The 23575-nt window shown below is 36.4% G+C and overlaps 1 protein-coding gene and 1 long non-coding RNA gene across 2 annotated transcripts in view; one reads left to right on the top strand and one right to left on the bottom strand.

The window, feature by feature from the left end:
- LOC143242697 (RNA polymerase II-associated factor 1 homolog) overlaps positions 1–23575 on the top strand; it is a 61417-nt gene that overhangs the window by 26857 nt on the left and 10985 nt on the right. The window lies entirely within an intron of this gene.
- On the bottom strand, positions 18108–22931 carry LOC143242699 (uncharacterized). The gene is made up of 3 exons (XR_013023150.1): positions 22785–22931; positions 20023–20095; positions 18108–18249 (listed from the first exon to the last, which is right to left on the bottom strand). It is a non-coding gene; the product is annotated as an uncharacterized LOC143242699 (long non-coding RNA).

The following is a 23575-nucleotide window of genomic DNA, read 5'->3' as shown; positions in this document are numbered from 1 at the left end:
TCGGAAAAACCTTCAGGGCAAATGCCCCTTTTTTTATTCAAAAGGGACTAGAGGGACTTGCTGGCTCTCCAAAGTCAGTAAAGAAACTTCGATCTGGTGACATATTGGTTGAAACATCCACATCCCAACACAGTGAACTCCTCTTGAATTCAAAGGCAATTGGGGATATACCTATTGAGGTTACATCCCATGCTACCTTGAATTCTTCACGAGGAGTTATTGTTGAAAGGGATTTGAAGAACGTTCCCGAGTCAGAGATTCTCGCAGGTCTCTCCACTCAAAGAATTTCTGCAGTGAGGCGCATCTTCACTCGCAAAGATGAAGTTACACAGCCAACAAATACCCTCGTTTTAACATTTGCTTCACCACGTGCACCTGCCACCGTCAAGGCAGGTTATCACATTTGCAAGGTTCGGCCATACATACCAAACCCTCTTCGATGTTTCCAATGTCAGAGATTCGGCCACTCAAAGACATCTTGTCGTGGCATGTGCTCATTCTGGAGGCAAGGACCACGATGCCTATGACTGTGACATGAACCCACATTGCGTAAACTGCAATGGTTCTCACCCCTCTTACTTCCATTCTTGCCCAAAATGGTTGGAGGAAAAAGAGGTGCAGCGTTTGAAAACGACACATAACATTAGTTATCCTGAGGCTCTGAAATTGCTGCCCGCCACCCCATCTCGGACATATGCTGCTGCACTTCATTCCACAACTACAGTGGGAGTGTAGACAGATCTCTCTGTGCCTCCAAGAGATTAGTTTTCAAAACAAATGAAAAGCCTTTTTACCTCCGTGGTTAAAAAGGTTGATGAATCGACTTCCACACCCATCTCTGTTCCTCCCATACCTACCAACAAACCTCAAGATCCACGTCCTTCAGTTTCAAATACAGGCATTTCTTCTTATACATCTTTTTCTCCCACCACAAGAGACAAAACAATTATTCGTTCGCGTCCTCAGTCACTGGATTCCCCTTCCAATAACAAAAACCTGCCCACCCGACCCAGAGCAGGATCCATGGAGGTTGATAGACCTCCTCCGACTAAAGACAGTAAAGAAAAAAGACGTGGTTGTAAACCGAAGGGTTCTCCAGCCACTTCACCTACCCGTTCTTAAAAATGGCCACCTTGATACAATGGAACTGTCGAGGTTTACGTTCTAATCTGGATGATATCAAAACGCTGATTGCTTCCTACCATCCTGTTTGTCTTTCTTTACAAGAAACATTTCTTAAAACTGCTGATACTGTCTCTATTCGGCAGTTTTCTCTGTACAGTAATGACAGGTTGTGTGATGGTCGAGTACATGGAGGGGTGGCACTGTTGGTTGATCAACACGTGTTCACCCTGTCTTTGTCACTCAACACACCCTTGTAGGCTGTAGCCATCCGTGTTTCCTTTGGTCATACCATCACTGTTTGTTCTCTGTACCTGTCCCCTGGAGAGACATATGATCAATCAGATCTTGATGTTCTCGTTGAACAATTGCCATCTCCATTTCTAATCCTAGGAGATTTTAATGGACATCATCCCCTCTGGGGAAGTGCTATTATTGATGGGAGGGGCCGATCTGTAGAGCGGATGCTCTCTGATCACAATCTTTCTCTTTTCAATACTGGTTCTTCCACTTACTTTCATGCACCTTCAGTCCTTTACTGCTATTGATCTCTCAGTTTGCTCCCCTTCATTATTCTCCCATTTTTCATGGAGGGTTGACAGTAATCCACTAGGCAGTGATCATTTTCCGATCCTTTTGAGAGAGACTGGCCGTGGTCGATGCCACCCTACCCGCGTGCCCCGGTGGAAGCTGGATCAGGCAGACTGGTCCACTTTCACTGCTTTCGCAGAACTTGATCCTGCCATCATAAATCAGCCATCAATAGACGACTGTGTAGCAGCGGTAACTGACTGCATTACACATGCAGCTGCTCAGTGTATTCCTAAAACCTCGACACGTTTTCCACGATATCCTCGTCCGTGGTGGAATCCTGCTTGCCACTTAGCACGGAAGGCTCAAAAGCGGGCCTGGGATACTTTTCGTAGACATCCCACACTTTCAAACCGGGTTGCTTTCCAACGGGCCCGTGAACATGCTAGGTGGGTAAGACGTCAAAGCCAGAAGGAATCTTGGATTAAGTTCACAACCAGCATATCTTCTACCACCAGTTCCAAGATCATATAGGATAGGATTCGAAAGGTTAATGGGCACTACAGTTTTGTCCCCCTCTCAATCTTACTCTCTGATTGTCAGGAGGTGACTGATGTTCAGAACATCGCTAACACTCTAGGTGAAAGCTTTTGCCGGGTATCTAGCACTTCTGCTTGTTCCTCCACCTTCCTGGCCATCAAGACTTGGGCAGAGCGATCACCTCTTTCCTTTCGAACTGACTGTTTCTTTGACTATAATTGTCCCTTTACCCTGGTGGAACTAAAAATGGCCCTACATCGGTCTGCCAGTACGTCTGTTGGACCTGATGATATTCATTATGACATGCTGCACCATCTATCTCCTGCTTCTCTTGATGTTCTTCTGATTGTTTTCAACCGGATCTGGCAGGAGAATGTTTTTCCTGATGCCTGGCGCCAGGCTATTATTTTACCTTTCTCTAAGCCAGGGAAAGATCCCAAGATTCCTTCAAACTACCGTCCAATTGCTTTGACGAGCTGTCTCTGTAAGACATTAGAAAGGATGGTTAATGCTCGTCTTGTTTGGTTCCTTGAATCAAACAACCTCCTTTCGCCCACCCAGTGTGGGTTCCGTCGACAGCACTCCACCACAGACCACCTAATTCGTCTTGAAACATCTATCAGAGAAGCCTTTCTCAACCGCCAACATCTTGTATCAATATTCTTTGAAATAGAGAAGGCTTACGACACAACATGGAGGTATGGCGTTTTGCGAGACCTCCATACATATGGGTTACGTGGCCATCTACCCATGTTTATTAAAAAAAATTTAATGGACAGTAGATTCCAAGTCGTGTGGGTTCGACACTTTCCCGTTCTTTTGTACAGGAACTTGGAGTCCCTCAAGGCTGTGTATTGAGTGTTACGCTCTTCAGTATAAAGATAAATGCCATCACTGAACAACTCCCTCTCACTGTTGCGAATGGACTGTATGTCGACGACTTTCACATCTCATGTCAGTCGTCAAACATGAGATATATTGAGCGGCAACTACAAACTGCCCTCAATTGTGTACAGAAGTGGACTCTGGCGAACGGCTTTAATTTCTCTCTCTCCAAAACTGTATGCATGCACTTTTGCCGTCGACGGGGTATTCACCTTGATCCTGAACTTTATATCGGTGAAGTTTTGCTGCCAGTGGTCCCCGGAGACCAAGTTCTTGGGGCTTATCTTTGATCGTAAACTGACCTTTATACCACACTTAAAGCAGCTTCGGGTCAAATGTACAAGAGCACTGAACATCCTCCGTGTTCTCTCTTCTACCAGTTGTGAGGCAGATCACTGTTCAATGTTAAAGGTATAACGTGCTCTTATTAGATCAAAACTCGATTATGGATCAATGGTCTATGGCTCTGCCAGATCCTCGGCGTTAAGATGCTGGACCCCATTCATCACCAAGTACTTCGACTCTGCACTGGGGCTTTCCGTACCTCTCCAGTTCAAAGTATATACATTGAATCTCATGAACCTTCTCTACACCTTCGCCGTTTGCAACTATCTTTACAATATACTTCGAAACTTCATTCCTTACCAAAGCATCCCACCTGGAAATGTGTTTTCCTTCCTCGGTGGGCAGTACTTTTTCAGAACAAACGATCTGTCATTGCTCCGTTTGGCCTTCGCATCCGGGCGCAATTGGATGAATTGGGTCTGTCCTTGGATAACATTGCAGATTCCACAGGTCGGCCCATCCCACCATGGCTTATTACAGCCCCAAATGTGACCTTTCTTTCAGTCACCTAAAAAGTCAGATACTCCAGATTGGAAGTACCGTCTTTTATTCAATGAATATCTTTCAAACAATCATTCAATTCCCATTTATACAGATGGTTCCAAATCAGGTAATTCAATGGGCTCTGCTATGGTTTGCTATGGGTCAGTAGTTGCGCGCAGAATCCCTTCTACAGCTTCTGTGTTCACTGCTGAACTGTATGCCATATCTCTTGCCCTGGATCATATTGCAGCTGAGCAGTACTCCAACTGCACCATTTATACTGATTCGCTAAGTTCTATACTTGCCTTGGAATCGCTACACGTTAGCTCACATTCTATTCTCCCTGATATTCGAAACAGACTGGCCCATTTCTCATTAGCAGCTACTTCAATCCAGTTTTTCTGGATACCAGGCCATGTTGGTATTCGCGGGAACGAGCTTGCAGACATGGCAGCTAAATATGTCTGCTTCAGGACCATCACTTCTATGCCTATTCCGTACATGGACTATGGTGTTGTCTTCAAGGCTCAGCTCCGTGCCAGCTGGCAGTCCACTTGGAGTGAGCAACGTGACAACAAACTTTTTCAAATCAAACCCAAAATTGGACTTTGGCCATCTAGCTTCCGTAAAGTTCGGAAGGAGGAAGTTGTTCTCACTAGGCTACACATTGGTCACAGTTTTTTAACTCATCATGTTCTTTTATCTGGAACTGATGCACCAATGTGTAGTTTGTGTAACACTCAAATCACTATCAGCCACGTTTTACTTTCTTGCCATCGTTACAATTCTCAACGACGGCAATATTTTAAACGTATTTTTTTCCCAGGGTCAGTCTGTAACATTGGACAGAGTTATTGGTGATGGTGACTCTGTCCACCTTGATAATGTTTTTAATTTTTTAATGGCCATTAATCTTTTTAATCTCATTTAAGTGTTGCATATTTATTCATCAGACCTTTTTAATTGTGGTTCCTTTTTTACAGTTTTAATATTTCTCCTTCAATTTGACATTGGACAATGGCCAGAACATTAAATAACTCGACACCAGGACTGGAAAGGCCAACTTCAGGTGACTAACGCTACTGTTTGAACTACTCGTTAGTCGTCCTGGCGAGTTGTTATTATACTTTTGCTGCATATCATTTCACACTTTTACTACTTAAATTTTTAGTACTGGCCATATTGACTCATAACCCGGAACCAGGACTGGAAAGACCAACTTCAGGTGACTGACGGTGGTTTTTATACCTACCTCTTAGTCTTTCTGGCGGGTTATGATCATTACCATTCTGCTACAGGTAGTTCTTTTCAACTTTGTTGACTGGATGTCAACATTGGTTTTACGCCATTTTCTGTTTTAATTGCCGTTTTGCTTTTATCTTCAATTACTTTTACAAATTTTACTCCATTTACTTGACTTTTATCTTTTTACTGGACATTTGACTACTCATTATTACGATTTTGCGGAGTGTCTTTTAAAACTTTTATTCTTTTACATTTTGATAATAGCTACTATGACACATAACCCGGAACCAGGACTGGAAAGGCCAACTTCAGGTGATTGACGGTGGTTCTTGAACTTACCTGTTAGTCTTCCTGGTGGGTTATGATCATTACCATTTTGCTGGAGTAAATATTTTACAACTTTGAAGACTGGATGTCACCATTGGTTTTTACACCATTTTCTGTTTTAATTGCTGTTTTGTTTTTACCTTCATTTACTTTTACAAATTTTACTCCATTTACTTGACTTTATCTTTTTACTGGACATTTGGCTACTCATTGTTACAATTTTGCTATGTATCTTTTAAAACTTCTATTCTTTTACATTTTGATACTGGTTGCTATGACACATAACCCGGAACCAGGACTGGAAAGACCAACTTCAGGTGACTGACGGTGGTTCTTGAACTTACCTGTTAGTCTTCCTGGCGGGTTATGATCATTACCTTTTTGCTAGAGTAAATACCTTACAACTTCTTATACTCTGCCTTCTATCTTAACATTGTAGACTAGGTGTCAACATTGGTTTTATACTTTTTTGTTTTATCTTCATTTCCATTTATGTCTATTACTACATTTATTTTTTTTTACATTTTTACCGAATGTCTGGCGCAGATAGCCTCGCTGCTTTGTGCCATAAAACACTAAATCAATAAATCAGTCTGTTCAATAATCATTTTCTTTCTTTGTAATTTTCATTACTTGACCCCTCGATGTGGATTCCTGTTCGTGGTGAGGGAACTGTATTTTCAGTTTACTTCCTCTGGGATCTAAACATCCACCTGCGTGTTTGCCGTGCGTGGTGACCCCTGAAGGGGAGGAAGGGATCCTGGTGGTTTCGGGGTTCAACTCCAACACACCACTTTGGCCTTGAATTCATGTAGACGGGCGGTCTTAAGGGTCCCCCAAGATTAATTGGTTAGTCCATTTGGGCCAGAGTCAACTGAGTGTTAGCGTAGGATGCTCTCAACAGTTGTAGTGGACATTATGTCTGATAATAGTGGTTGGGTTTCGTGAGCACGAAACCCTGTCGTCGCTGCAGTGACCTTATATGGCACTGTAGTGCGTCCCCTTGTAGGGTTCCATGGTGGGTGGGGTCACTGGGCATCGAAATATTCTTTTTGTTATTATGGGTACCCCTCAAATACAAAAATAAACAAGCGTGACAGCATATAGAAATATCCGACTACTGGCAAACAACCGCGCATTGATGACTCTGTACGGTCAAACTCACAACTTGAATCTGTCCCGCGGTTTTTGATTATACATTCTTTAACTGATAAACTTTTAGGGCAGATGTTTCTATTTTTTATTCAGAAGGGTTAAGAAGGACTTGCTGGCTCACCTAAATGGGTAAAATAATTACGGTCTGGGACATTTTAATGGAAACAACTTCACAACATTCCAAACTCCTCCTGAAGTCGAAGGCCATTGGGGATATACCCATTGAGGTTACTCATTATTCTACTTTGAATTCTTCCATTAGAATTATAGTTGAGAGGGATTTAAAGACCATTCCAGAGTAAGAGACCCTCTCAGGTTTCACCAGACAATGTGTTAGAGCCGTGTATCTAATTTTCACTCGTAGAGGCTGGATTATGAAGCTATCAAATGTTCTAATATTAACATTTACAACATCTCGTCCTCCTATCATAATCATTGCAGGATATCTGAATTGTAAGGTCTGGTCTTATATTCCTAACCCTGTTAGATGTTTTCATTGTCAATTATTTGGCCACTCCAAAATATCTTGCCATGGTTCCTTGACATGTGCCCGTTGTGTTGGTGAAGACCGTGATGCTTTTGAATGCCAACTAGAACTGCATTGTGTTAACTACAATGTTACACATCCTTTCTATTTTACTTCTTGCCCTAAATGGATGGAAGAGAAAGAAATATAGCATCTCAAGACAGCCTTATCCAGAGGCTCGGAAATTACTCTTCTCAATTCCATCTCGCTCTTATGCTGCTGTAACCCATTTCGTCAGTACAGTAGGAGTCCCGACAGATCTTTCCGTTTCTTCTACAGAATCCTCAATAGTGCATCGTAATCTAGTACCCTCCAAAGTCAACAAAATTAAAAAATCAGTATCTTCTTTTATCTCTGTCCCTACCACATCTTCCAGTCATTGCCCAACTTTACCTTCTTCAAGCCCTGGTGTTTGCACGGGGTCTTCCTCTCTTGACAACCCAAAAAGTAAACAACCCATTCGTTTACGTCTTCAATCACTGGAACGTATGTCTACAGACTCCGGCCTGCCTACTTGATCCAGAGCGGGACCACTAGAGATTGACCGACCCACATTCTGTAAAGAAATAAGTGCAGTCGCAAACATAAGATCTCCGTGCCATATTCTCCTCCAAAATAAATAAAAATGTCCAAATTAATCGAATGGAACTGTCGAGATTTTCAATTAAATGTGAATGACATCAAGAATTTGATTGACTTTTATCATCCCAAATGTCTTTCTTTACAGAAAACATTTTTTAAAACCTACTTATACAGTCAAAATTTGACAATACTCCTTATACCGAAATGACAGGCCAAGTGTTGGACACGGACATGGGGGAGTAGCACTCCTTATCATTGAATACCCCCTTGGAGGCTGTAAGACCTTAGAGAAGATGATTAATGCTTGTCTTGTTTGGTTCCTTGAATCAAACAACCTTCTCTCACTTACTCGTTGTGGGTTTTGAAGACAACGCTCCATAACCGACCACTTAATTCGCCTTGAAACATCAGTCAGAAATGCCTTTTTAAAGGGACATCTTGTTTCTATTTTTTGATTTAGAGAAAGCTTATGACATAACATGGAGATATGGCATCTTGCAATAACTTCACTGAAATGGATTGCGTGGCAGTTTGCCACTTTTTATTAAGCATTTTTTAATGAACCGCCAATTCGTAGTTGATGTGAACTTAACACTTTCCCGTTTTTTCCCACGGGAACTTGAAGTCCCTCAGGGCTATGTTCTGAGCGTCACACTTTTCATTACAAAGATTAATGCTATCAGTGAACAATTACACCTTCAGATGCAAATGGTCTTTTCATTGATGACTTTCACAGCTCATGTCAGTTATCAAACATAAGGTTTATTGAGCGGCAGCTACAAATTGCAATCAATCATATATTTAAGTGGGCCACAGCAAATGGTTTTCAACTTTCTCTCTCTAAAACTAATTGTGTGCATTTCTGCTGCCAATGGGGTATTCATCCGGATCCAGAACTTCGTATTGGTGATGCTGTACTTCCTGTCGTCTCTGAGGCAAAGTTCTTAGGTCTTATATTTGATTGTAAATTAAACATTGTTTCCCATATCAAACAACTTTGTGTCATATGTACAAGAGCACTGAACATCCTCCATGTCCTCTCTTCCATCTCTTGGAGAGCAGATCGATACTCCATGCTTAAAATTTGTCATGCCCTTATCCGATCCAAACTTGACTGTGGATATATGGCTCATGGTTCAGCCAGAACCTAAACACTAAAAATGCTGTATTCTATTCACCATCAGAAGCTTAGGCTTTACAATGGGGCCTCTCCAGTCCAAAGTTTCTATGTGGAGTCCTATGAACTTCCTCTGTATATTTTCCGTTTGCAACTGTCTCTTATGCATGCTTCCAAACTTCGCACTTTACCACAGCACCCTACTTAAGGTTGTGTTTCCCATCCTCAATGAGCCATTTCTCTTGCCCTGAATCATATTGAAACTATGCAACATGCGAATTGTACTATCTATACTGATTCACTCAGCTGTCTATTGGCCATGTTAGCTACCATCCTATTCTTATCAATATCCAAAACAAACTGGTCCATCCCCATCATCTACCTCTGTCCAGTTTTTTGAATACCAGATCATGCAAGTATTAATAATGATTAATAGTATTAAATAATTATTGAAAACATTTTGTTAAAAATTCAATATTTTTTCCAAAATGGCCCCTGATATCTGCTGAAAGTTTTTGATATTTAGTAGAGATAAACAAAACAGAAAAAGTTATTGAATGGAAACTATAAAGGTCAATGTGGGGTCACGAACTTAGTTAACCCTTTCACTATGTGATTGGTATAACATACACGAGTTCGCCTACACATTTCCACGCATTAAGAGTTTGTGCTGTAGTCTTTTGTATAGCATATGTATTTTCACATAATTTGATATACTTTTAGTAAAGATTGCAGATTGTTTAATAAGATATTAGAAATGTGTTTGCGAAAATAGATTCTGTTTGGTTACTAGTCTGAATGTAAAGGGATTTCATGTCAGGATTAAGGGAACTACTCTTCATCCTTAACATCTCAAATATAATTTACATAATATCTAAAACATCCTAATTATATTTCAAACATTTATTGATGACGAGAGACCCAATTGAAATAAAAATGTATCTCAGAACGTCTGGTATGGGTATTAACACTTATATTGAAAATGAAAGAACAACGTTTCGACCTTCCTAGATTATCTTCAGGTCAAATAGAAATTCAAACGAAAGCTTTAAGTCTCCAACGCCCTTAAAGAAAACAACGGATAAGAGGCAATTTATAAAACATTTTCGTCAAGCTCTGTGGTTCATAATATTCGAATTGCAGGCAAAAGATCAAATGAAGGCGTAGATGAAATATTTCCCATTTAATTTATAAAAATTATTGAAAAAGTTCGGTGTAAAATAAGCAGTTTTTTCATGTTGATGAAACTGGTTTATGTTGGAAAAATTGTTTTCTAGAACTTTTCTGTCAGAAAATTAAAAAACCTCAGTCAATTTACAAAATGTCAAAAGATTGTTCGAAACACTTGTTAATCGGAAATGTATCTGGATAGTTTAAATAAAAACTCATGCTTGTGTATCGTGCAGACGTTCCCCGGGCACTTAGCGGCTATGCAAAGAAGACCCTTCCACTTGTTTGGCGATCAAATAAAAAAGTATGAATTACGAAAACTTTGTTTGATGACTGGTAAAAAAGCTAATTTTGTCCAACAGCTGAACATTACTGCAAAGAAAACAAACAACTTGGACTTTAAAGCTTTGTTTTTATTATGTAATGCACCAAGCCATCTAACGGGACATTGTGACTTTACGAAAATCTCAAAATTCACTTTTTTCCATTCAATAGAACATGTCCACTGCAACCAACGGATCAAGGTGTCATAGCGACGTTTAAAGCTTATTATTTTAAGCGAACATTTTCTCAAGCAATAAAGGCTACAACTAGAGAAGCTGCACTATCTATGACTGAATTGTGGAAAAATTACAACATCAGAAGTGCTGTCGAAAACATCAACGAAGCGTGGTTCCAAGTTAGCAAGAGTAACACGAGAGCGACGTGGAAGCACGTTTTGCTTGATGGCGCAAGTCATTCCTGCGGCTTTGAGTCCGAAATTAGGGATGTTTCCGAAGACGTCATCAAAATTGGACACACTATTTCGAGTCTTTGGTCGTGACTAATGTTCGAGAGTGCATTTACGCACTTTCTCAAGCTCGCGACAATGATACGCTCTTTAATTTAGACCAAGATCGGGCATATCAGGAAGAAGAAGAAAGTCCAGAGTGTAACGATGGTGCTAGTGAAGAGCAGGATGAATAATTTCTCTTACGGAAACTTGAAACAATGTTTCGGGCAATGGAAACTGCTACATACTTAATTATGGATTATGATTCAGACCTAGAGTGCGGTTATAAAATGTCATTCGATGTTACCGAGAATTCCATGAAGAAAATGGTGCAACCAAGAAGAGATAAATTTATTTTAATCAGCAAATTTTTAAACTTTTTTTTCAAAATAAAATATTCATTCTTTTAATTTTTCAAAATTACAAAAAGTTTAAAAGTTTACAAATTAATATCGCTTTTATTTTACCTCATAACTATTTCTGTTTTTCTAACTAATCAGGCTTAATTATTTCTACTATGAAGAAATCCCTTATGATATCCACGTATCGTTATTTTTCCTATTGAAACTATTCCCCGTTCAATGCTGATTCAATCAATGCGGTAGTGTTTCCCACGCATTAACCGCCCTGTAAGAGGTATTCCTGTGTAATCCATTTCTGTAGTTTTGTACCTGTCAAGAATAAGACTAATCACATAACCTGTTAGTTTACCGTTAGGAGCGTATAAATGCAGAGACGAATTGACATCAATAACCTCGTTTCATTCCTCGACAAGTAGCTGAAGTGTTTAGACGTGAGAAGTCATCGCTGCCATGTTGTCTTCATCAATCAGTTCAATCCTAGCGTCTCAGTTGACACCAGAAAAACCAAAATTCTTCACCGAGGAGGCATGTTACTGCAGCTTTCAACACTCCACGACCATGCATATGTATGTAAACCATAGAAAGCAGATACCAACGTTCAATGCTCTCCTACCTAAAGTTCACGTTGCCTGTATTCGATATTTATTAAGAACGTTAATTTGTCTTAACTCCTGCTGGAATTCGACATTCTCTGGAAACCACAACTTTCACGTTACTCCATGCGGCTCACAGAATTCATTCCAAGAACACAGCATTGCCAACTAACTTTGTTAAAGTTGTGACCGAACACAAACAGGTAGCTGATTTTATACTTAACCACGGATGTACCCTACAGTATTTTCATTTTATTGCCGAACGCCCCCAACATCGAGCAACTAATCTTCAAAATGCCACCATTGGACCTTTGCCACCAGATTGTATTACAAACTCGTAAACTTTAAATCTTTTCGGCTTCGCTATTAACTATCAATCACTAGCCCAGTTAAATTTTATTTCAAGCAAGGCGAAGAAAAGGTCTCTTCTGAGTTCCCTCGACTGCTTTGCATTTCTTCTTGAGATGCAAAGTTTTAAATCGAAGTACCTGCCACGAATTTTATTTATTTATCAATGGAACTGTCAGTAGATAGATATCTGTCCAATAGGTACTCCGTACAAAAGTTCATGTAGACTGTATACTCAGCAACCTACGAATTCAAAATGAATTATACGTGTGTTCGTTGTTATTTATTTATTGTTATAGCTGTATTACGTTTATATAGTGTGTGGCGATGAAGATACGACTTTCATTTTTCTAAATTCGTAAGAAAAACACTGTACAACAGTTCTGCCCAATAAGAAAACCATGGGTACATAATGACAGGAATAGCAAGTACTGGTTAGTTAGTAGTTCGACGAAGAAATTTTTTCTTCCTTTCTTTATTTTGTGGGTGTCCATAAACCTAAATAATTAGACAACAGAACATTGATGAATGAGGACTTGTTGTATTGCGTGTATGAGTTTGGAAAGTTGTTACCTGGATTATCTCCGAGTGTTGTCATTAACATAGTTTAAATAGAACATGAATACCTTTCCTCCCGCCAATAGCCATAATTGTGGAATCACCATCACCATCTTGTAGATGAACTCCTGTTATGTTTCCCAAATATTAAATCCAACAAAGAAATTCAAATGAATCGTTCATTGTAAAATTTTAACAGAAAGCATTACGTGGTATAAAAGATAACCTTCAGTAAACATTTACAGTAAAATTATTAAGAAGTTAAAATTGTATTAATCTCAAGTTATGGCTTTACATGTAATGATAGTTTATTCAACTTCTTGTTGATTATAAACGTCTGTCACAAATCATGGGTGAATTAACTTATGCATCAAGCTGGCAATGAGAGATTATATTAATGTACTTATCGTCAGAAATAAATGTTAAACATATTATATTTATAATACTATATCTACTCCCATGAAAACTTTCAAAAATTAGAATAATGTATAACAATAATATTTAAACCACTTCAATTTCGACATGTCTGTTGCATATGACTCATTCATCAATAAAGTGCATTTTTTAAAAGATATGCCTAATAGTAATATATGGTCAAATTAAGGATATTAGTATGAAGATAAAATTCATTTTGGTTGTTATTATTGGATATAAAAGGAAAGGCCTTTTAGTGGGAATTTCTTAAAAACCACAATAGTACTGATGAAATAAGTGAGAATCTTTACAATCAGATTAAGATTTCAGCTCTCAATGAAACCATGATGGAACATATATATTGGGAAATATTAAAGTCAAACCATGAGGAAGAAATGCTTTTGGAAACTGTTGAGCTTCATAAGCAATTAGTCAAGGAACCTATTGAAACAATGCTATGTTAAATTTATTCTTAACTTCAAATACAGAAATGATTATGGAAATTGGAGAACGTATGGATGCGTATGATAAGTGCTCTATCAGGTGAAATATTCTGTTGCAAATAGAGATAAATAACAACGATATTTGGGTCATAATTTAAAATAAAAATTGAAAGGATGCAACAAGAATAATTGTTCTGAATTGGTCAACTGAGTTCTATAGCGACACTGATCACATGTATAAACTCTTTAAAGGTAAATTCTTCAATATTCAAGATAAACATATTCCTTATAGAATGAAAAGGGTAGCTACAAGGAAACAATAAACAGGTTGACTCACAAACAGTTTAAGATATAAGATTTATTAAAATCATCATAAATTTAAGAAATTTGAATTGACTGGTATGAAACGAGATTCATAAGATTAAAAAGTTGTTGAAACAAGAAATGAAAATATGAGAAAGGATATGTGAGAAAAGATTGATTGCAGATTTAAAAAATTAAGAGTACGGACTTTTTTAAAGCACACTAAAAGAAAAGAAAATATTGTTTTGTCATACGTGGAGATTCTCATGCATAATCGTTTGTTTTTTTTCCATATTTGTCAACGAAAATAGTAGAACTAGGGGACACAGGTATAACTTATGGACTGGTAGGAATCATCTTCAGCTTAGGCAGTTTTAATTATTTAAGAGTTTGGTTGGCTTTTGGAATGGGTTATCTTCAGACGTTGAAAAAGCAGTACATGAGAGTTTAGATAAAAAGCTTGAAAAGTGCATGAATGATAACGACTGGCTTTAATTATTTTTAAATTATTCTAATTTGGTTTAGAAGATGACACAACCGAGATTGACTAATGTTTTTCGAAAATACTATGTGAATAGAGTGTCAATATGTGTAGGTCATACTGCACAATCTACGTTGTGAGAAAATTAATAAATTGTTGAAAAGAAATATTCCCAGATTATTTTATTGTAATCATGTTATCGAAAATTATTATTGAGTTAATTTAATATCTAAGAGTTCTTTTCAATTATTCTACAGTATCATCCTTTTTCAGGATGATTTAATTGAATGGTAAGAAAAGTTAATTAACTGATAAATTAGTGATTTAAACTGATTGTATTAATTATATATTGATTATATTCAGTGAAGCTTTGTTCATAAAATTATATCTCTTTCTGGAGTGATTCCTCTGTAGCAAGTCTGTCTTGAATTCTGTTGGTGTTGTTTCATCATTTGAACAATAAAATCCAATACAAAATTTTTAAATATATTTAATACAATAAACAATACAATTTAAACTTTTCTTAATTTATTATTTTACAATTTTAAACAAGAAACATAACATATATAAATACACAAATTATTATTTACAATGAGAAACCCATTTCATCTTCTTTGCATGTATTCATTTCTCTTTCCAAATTCAAAAGAGACAGGGTTGTGAAGCGTATTTTCTTGGTATTTATTATCATATTTTGGATATCTATGATGTGTTTTTGGCTAACACTAATGCCATCTATTTCTAAAATTTCGTCACCGGGATCAAGGATCCCAGTGAGCGAAATCAATGTTTCGTAATTTTTTATACGAGTAACGAAAACTCCTGAAACTATTAAAACAATAAATATATACATATATGTACACTTTGTAGTAATTTTTGCTATTTAGTGCGTCAATCTTCTTTACTAAAATTCGTCTATGAATTGCTAACTTGCTTTGTTCAACAATGTTAGTGAGGTAAGACACGAATACAAAATAACTTGAAAACATATTGTCCGTAAAAGGAAAGAAAATGTTTGAATATTTAGATCGCGTTAATAATTTAAAACCTTCCTCTTTTCTTTCCACAACAAAAACATTCCTTAAAGTAAACACAAATCAATGAAAGACACATGGAATAGCGACTCACAACTGTGTAGGCATGATAACGCAATTTTTTCTAGACTCTGTTATAAAACTGTTGGTAATACAAAGTGCTCTGAGCAAATTGGTCCTTATTGACTGTGCTCAATTCGTATATTTATTACATTACTTAGCCCTCAAATTATGGACTTGTTCTTGTTCTTCAGGAGGAAAGACAACATATTAGGTCATATCGAACAATTGTTTTACCTATTGAAACTGTTAAATGGGCAGGATGTTGCTCTGGAGTAGGCTGAAAAGGACAACGGTTTTATTGAGTAATTAACTTCTATCTTATTAATAAGTTTAAAACCTGGAACTGCTATGTGCAGTTATTCCATAGATGGCATTGAGTGAAGAATATGCTAAGCCATACAATAATCAATCTGTTACGACAATTCGGAGTGAATCTGTGTGTGTGCGCGTTTAATCTTAACAAAGGTCTATCTGCACTATGCTCACCCTAACTGTTTTACAAACTTTATTTTTAAACCATATTAAGCGCAAAGTGTAAAGCCAATAAAGTTTGCTTGTATTTGAAATTCGCACAAAGCTTCACGAGGGCTATCTATGCTCGACGTTCCTAATTTAAAGTGTCAGATTCCGAGTCGCACGCCTTAACACGCTTGGCCATGCCGGGCCGAGTGCAAATCTAAAGAAAGATAATAGGATTATGTGTTCAATTTATTATTTTAAATTAATTAATTACAGGGGAAACAAAATTACCATGGTATAATCCGGCAGAAAATAACGTGACGGTTAATTTAAAATTACAATAACAACAGTTTTGAACTGATGATGATGATGTCGTATTAAAGGTCGATATGATGTAGTTATTAAAGTCAGGATTTACCTAGTGTAGAAGTTGTTGTTATTGTATTTTGAATTTAATTATTTAGTTTAGCAGGTTTTGCATCGTAACTGAAACAGTTTTATCTTAACGTTTTAAAATTTCACTTCAGTAGTTTTGAGCCCGATTTGGCCCGGTGGTTAATACATTCAAATCGTAATCCGAGGGTTGCGAGTTCGAATCCCTGTCAAAATGAATAGTAACAAATATTTTTATTTCTTGCTGTTCAAGTTCATACTTCATGCTGTGTTGTATCCTACAGATTGTATTATTATTTTCGTGATTCGTGGCATACGCACGATTCACTAACGTCACGGCAGTACAAATTGCAGTGTTAAGCGTTTCTTAAGTGACAACATTTTAGTGTCTAGTAACTAAGTTATAGACAGACAACACACTACCATAAAGTGGTGTAAATGATTAAAATGGGTGATCTCTCCAGGTCATCTTTTACTCTAATAATAATAATAAAAGAAACGCTATTCTGATACAAACAAGAGACTGCTTACTATTACTGTTCTTTAATATCTTTTTAGCAAGACAAAATCCGTAAGGTTTATTCTTGGACTTTACTATCTCTACAACACGTTTTTCATTCTCTAGAAATTGAATAACACGACCAGTCGTGTAATCCACAATGGGTGAGCTATCCATTTCCACAATGGGTGAGCTATCCATATCCACAATGGGTGAGCTATCCATTTTGCTTTCTTCATTATCATTGCTACTAGAGTGTGTTTTGGAGAGAAAAAAATGTTGTTAAAGCACAGATTGTTGTTTCCCTTTTATACATGCATAGATTAAAAAGGTGAGACATACAATTACTGTCATGCCACGCGGATGATAGTAAGAAATATACAAAAAAGAAACTACGATATGGTTGTTCAAAGAAGTCTGACGAAGCTGTATGATATACAAAGTCAATACAAGTTAAAGTTTAATATAAAACGTATTTCAAATTAGAAATTGTCGATTACCCAAAGGACATGTTAAAATCTGTTGCATTTTTCACATCACTCTTCCTTCAAACAGATCCTTTCAGAGATTAAAATATAACATTAATTTATAATTATTATATTCTACTTGGACGAGCCAGCAGTAGCTGATATTCAGTATGCAGGGTTGCGTTTCTCAGTGTCTAATATTCGAGCCACAATGCAGCTAAATACAGCCCGTAATTTCGGTTGTGCTCGCGTTATATTAATGACAGTCAGTCCCATTATTCGGGTCTATAACAGATGGCTAAAGTTTCTTATGGCAATGAGTAGTTGGTCAGTTGTTTAGAATTAGGAATGTTAAGTGATTCTGACGTGCCATTTAGCCCTTGTGAGCATAGAATATCCATCAATTGAAAATATCGGTATCAAGCTACTGAGAGACTTTCCAGGAGAGTTGGAAAATTAAGAACTCTCAGTTTTCAACCAGAGAATATTCGTGCTGAAATGTAAGAGAGTCTCATACAAAAAAAAAAAAAACGCCTACTAAATGTCAATTGGATGTTCAAGTTATTCACCCTCTAGACATTTAGTCTCAGGTAAAATAGAGTTAAATAGTCAGTATAGCTTTCACTCGTATGAGAAAAAATAGGCAAAAGGCACACAACGTTGTCCACAAAGCCACTTATCACAAAAGCTTTAGTGTTTATCCTTCGGCTAAACTGTACACTGTGAAAAACGATTACATGGATATGTGTAGTAAGAAATGTATGTTTCTGAGAGGGCCGTAAGAAGCGATAAGTTCAGTCAGACTTTTTTTGTAAAGCTATACATTACGTTGAGTATATGTAGTATGAAAATACGGTATCCTAGTTAATTCATAAAAACCTAGAACTTACGAGTCGTGACACCAGGACTCTGTCTGGTCGAGAGGATCTGTTATTCTTCTTATTCTTTCCTGCTTGATGCTTACGACTAAACACCCTTTTAAGGCCGTCCTGAATCCTCTTCTTTAGTGATTTTTTCTGCAGGGCAAAGTCACTGGAATAGAAGCAATACTTACAAATAATTAATTTGTCATAGTATATTTACACAAAAGTGACTTGTATGAGAGAAGATAAATATTTATTTAAATGAATTGTGCAACATGCGAATTGTACTATCTATACTGATTCACTCAGCTGTCTATTGGCCCTGACATCATTCCATGTTAGCTACCATCCTATTCTTATCAATATCCAAAACAAACTGGTCCATCCCCATCATCTACCTCTGTCCAGTTTTTTGAATACCAGATCATGCTAGTATTAATAATGATTAATAGTATTAAATAATTATTGAAAACATTTTGTTAAAAATTCAATATTTTTTCCAAAATGGCCCCTGATATCTGCTGAAAGTTTTTGATATTTAGTAGAGATAAACAAAACAGAAAAAGTTATTGAATGGAAACTATAAAGGTCAATGTGGGGTCAATAAATGATTTCACTTTTTTAATCCTTCCTTACCCAATTGTGGTGTTGGTTGTAAATTAGCGATTCCACTAAGTTTGAAGAACTGATTGGCTGTGATGTGAGATTCTTTTTTTTGTACTATTTTGTCTGTGTGTAGTCTATTCCAGTTGTCAGATTATTTTATATTCTATCATGAGGTGACAATAGCTCATTATCATTTAAAACACAGTCCAAAATATGTTGATTTGTTTCCAAGCTTACGAAAGAAACCTAGCTGTTAGATCGCGACGAGATGATGAACAAGATTTTCCTTTGTCTTCAATGTGTTTGGCTTGTAATAAATATGGTTTCCTTTCTACATTTTGATCCTTTTTAACTAACTTTCGTTTGGTAAAAACATGGTTAGGTATACAGAATATAAGATATGTGTTAGTTTTCTAATGTCCAGAATTTTTCTCGTGGTTCTCTATAACTATGGCTTTAAATATTAGGCTCATGAGGTCTTTATTTGCTCTGACAAGAAAAGAGTTGAAGATGTTTATTTACTACTTGTACATGATTAGTCGCTTTTATCAGATGAATATGCCGTGTTTATATTGAGTTTTCAATTAAATTAAATGTGACTTTTTTCTTCTACTTCAATAATTAAGTTTTGAAAATTATTGTTAACCGATGATAATGCTGCTTTGCTTCTAAAACTATTACACCGGATCTTTAAATATTTTAGACGTAGCAGTCAAAAGGTAAATGTTAATGTAACAATTGTTCTCCGATAAATTGCTTGAGACTACTATTTGAATTGTTACATCCTGATGGATATGATACTGGAAGTTGCACACAATTTGTACAAAATATATAATTATTGCCACTATTGCGGCATGTAGGTTGATTATTTGAAAGTTTGAAACGAAACTCAGATTCAGTTTGCTTTCGTAAAGATAAACCAACTGTTTAGTTTTTTACTAAGACATCTGACTTTGTTTAGTGCTTGAAAAGGAACGAGAAGTTCAGTTTTAGAAAGTGGAAATTCATGTGTTGAAATAAATATATTGATATGAAATATTTTCTTTGCAGATTTCTTTTCTCCGATTTTGAATTGAAATTGCTTGAGAAATTTTTTGTGGTTGTTCTGGCGAAGAGAAGTAACTGAACTTAGGTTGGTTTTTTTTAATTTCATACTTTCGATGCTTGTATTGCAGTTCTGCAATTGGTGTAAATTTGATAAGTGGGAGGTAGAGGCGGTTTTGTTCTTGGGTCTACTATATGATAAAATAAATATTTTAGAAAAACGTTTCACAAATTTTGAAAGACTTTGCTGGTACTTTTAATGTTAGACAATCAAAAAATAGAGATATTTTACCTTTTTCTTTGGAGCTTTCCTGAGTATTATTCAAGCTTTTAGGCTTGATCCTAGGTATTCTTTTTTTCTTATCCTAGTGAAACAAATATATATATTTAACCAAATTTCTGTCTCTCCATAAAGTTAAGATAAAGCTATATAAATAGCTCTCTGCGTTCTGTCTATGACAGGTATCGAAACCAGATTTCTAACTTTGTAAGCCCGTATATTTACCGCTTGCCTCTGGGAGTAATATCCAAAATATCGAAATGATTTTCTTGTGGATATGAATACCAAAATACTGGAATATATAATTTTAATTTCCTTGTTTTACCGGTTTCTTAAGTTTCGTTTTTCAAGAAATAGTTACACTGAGAATCTTCGATATCCGTTGTGAGCAAAGCAAAGATAACCAGTTGTGTAAATTTGTTCTTAATTTCAAAATATCAATCATTTAATTAACGTTTGTCTCCTTTTTAAATAGCTAGTAGTGAGGGAGCAGAAGAAACTGGTTGAGTACAGCCACCAGGAACTGTGAAAAGTTACTGAGACTTATAGATATGAAAAAGTAAGTTAAAGTTTAAAATTATATCACAAACAAATTGTATTTTTATTATAACAACAAAAGTACAATTAGAATAACATATTAATTTTAAAAGGAAAATATACTAAGTAGTTATTTTTTAATAAATAGTTTATATATAGACTGTATGATGTGTGTACATTTGGCCAGCATATGTATTTACTTCAGATTGTTTGTTTACTTCAGAAAACGGTATTTATATGTTTTGTTCTTATGGCAGAGTCGTGGTAAAATGGCGCGGTTTAACTAGGTGGTTAAGGCACCCGCCTTGTAATCTGAAGATAGCAGGTTCGAATCTGCGTTACACTAAATATTCTTGACCTTTAAGGCGTGGGGGCGTTATAATGGGACGATGAATCCAATCCTACTATTCGTTAGTGAAGCCGTGGGGGTGTATAATGGGACGATGAATACAATCCTACTATTCGTTAGTGAAGCCATGGGGGTGTATAATGTGACGGTCAATCCCACTATTCGTTGGTAAAAGAGTAGCCCAAGAGTTGGCGGTGGGTGGTGATGACTAGCTGCCTTCCCTCTAGTCTTACACTGCTAAATTAGGGACGGCTAGCACAAATAGCCCTCGAGTAGCTTTGTGCGAAATTCCAAAACAAACAAACAAAACAAAATCGTTAGTGAAATATTATTCAAAGAGTTATTAATAGTTTTTCATTGCAACATTTAATGTAAATATTAATCTGTTTTTCTTATAAATCAATAATGATGTACCATATCTACAGTCTGCCGCTGGTACAGCGGGAAGCATTCAGACTTACAAGACGATAACGTGCGTTCTCAAATCTTCCCGGTGGACTCAACAGATAACCCGATGTGGTTTTGTTGTGAGGAAAACACATTTTTAACGTTTAAGGTTCCTTCGGTAAGTATGAAAAACAGAACCACAGTTATTAAAATGTTAATATTATTTTTAGCGAAAATGAAATTTATTAATATAATTCACGTTCAATACAAATTTACATCTGATTTTATTTTGTGATAATCGGAAAGAAAATGCGTTAACAACTTGGTCCAACAAAACTTGTAATGTAGAAACGGCCAGGTAATGAGGGCGTTCGACCCTCTATACATTGGTAAAATAGTAAACAAGAGTTTGACATGTTGTATTTCCCACAATGCACTTATTAACGTTTATATTAATGTTTCGTTTGCGTTTATGGCATAAAATACGTACATTTGTTCTGAAATACGATGCAACGAAACGCTGAATACAAGAGCAAAAGGAGGATGATGAAAAATAATGGTGATAAAACTATTTAATAGCACATAGAGCCTTAACTTCTGTAATAAGTGAAGAGAAAACAGGCATGGAAGTGTTCGAAGTAGTGCCCTCACAACAACAGATACTGACGATGGTGGTAATAATAATAATAACTTTTCTTAACAGAGAGCTGTTAAAACATCCGAAATAATGTCTCATAAACAAAAGCTGAAGAAATGGCACATTATATGACAGAAGGTATAAAATCCAGTTCAAGTCCTTCCTAAGTTTCAAACAGAGCCGTTCTTTATTTACAATTGTCAAATAGATGCAGATAACTATTAGCAATAGTTACCACTCTTACGTAACTATTTTTAACTGAATAACAATCATGATTAAGGTAGTTAAAACAACCTTCAGTTAAAAGTATGAAACGTATTCAGCGATACATTGTGCTCGAACATGGGGCCATCAATCAGTGAACACCAACACTAGACATTAAACAACACCTAGCATTTCTACCACGTATAGTAATTTGTAAGACCCGAAGAAATTTTGCGTAACTTGTGGTCTTTTATGTCATGATGTAATTAGTATAGGTGTTTTCTTGTTGTAATATTTTCGTTCTTACTGAAATTCACAAGAATCTCATTGCATATACTGCTTACTTCGCATATTATAATAAAACATATTCTTTAGATCTATTCCAAGTTGCTTTGTGTCTCTGTGTAAAGAAATTCATATTCGTAGTCGTGTTTTAATTTCCGTCTCGTGTGAAATATACTAAAATAAACCAGCAAAAACACTTCGTTTCAGTCAGAGCTTTAAAGTTGGGAAGATATCAAATGTATTTTTAGTTTATCTAGAGTTTTCTCATTAAATTATTATAAAGACATATTTCTACCAAACAGATTATGTCTGTCAAATTTTTATATGAAAAGATGAACTGAATACAAACAAAATATATCCATATTCACAACTTACAGGCATGATTTCTCTTAACATGTATCCACAAGGGCAGTTGATGTTATCTTGTGGTGCCAAATAAACTAAATAAAAAATTAAATAAAATTGTAAAAAGTATCAACATAACCATCTTCATGGAAATATTTAAGGTATTTTATTTGTGTTTGCACAGGAAGTTTCTATGACGATAGGTAAAATTCTCCCTTTTTTTCTGTTTAAGTATAAATTTACTTTTAAATCACAAGTAATGTTTACAAATCTAAATGATCAGTTAGTTAAATGTATTGAGTTGGAATCTTTAAATCACACCGCCACTGAATAACATTTATCAGTCTCATGTCTGCTTTATATCTACGGTCAACATCTTTGATCAATTTGAATATTTTCACCCAAATTAATACAAAAGACTAGAAACTATGTCTAAGAATTATGAAAAACATTCCAATAGAGTAACTTGGCCCGGCACGGCCAAGTGTGTTAAAACGTTCGACTCGTAATTCGAGGGTCGCGGGTTCGAATCTCGGTTGCACCAAACATGCTCGCTCTCCCAGCCATGAGGGCGTTATAAGGTGGCGGTTAATCCCACTATTCGTTGGTAAAAGAGTAGCCCAAGAGTTGGTTGCAGGTGGTGATAACTAGCTGCCTTCCCTGTAGTATAACACTGCAAAATTAGGGACGGCTAGCGCAGATAGCCCTCGAGTAGCTTTGCGCGAAATTCAAAAACAAAAACAAACTTATATATGCTTTATACTCACGGTCAACATTATTGATTAATTTGAATATTTTCACCCAAATTAACACAAAAGACT

Source organism: Tachypleus tridentatus, unplaced genomic scaffold, assembly GCF_004210375.1.
Source record: "Tachypleus tridentatus isolate NWPU-2018 unplaced genomic scaffold, ASM421037v1 Hic_cluster_2, whole genome shotgun sequence".
Taxonomy (NCBI): Eukaryota; Metazoa; Arthropoda; class Merostomata; order Xiphosura; family Limulidae; genus Tachypleus; species Tachypleus tridentatus.
This window is presented reverse-complemented; position numbering and strand designations above follow the sequence as displayed.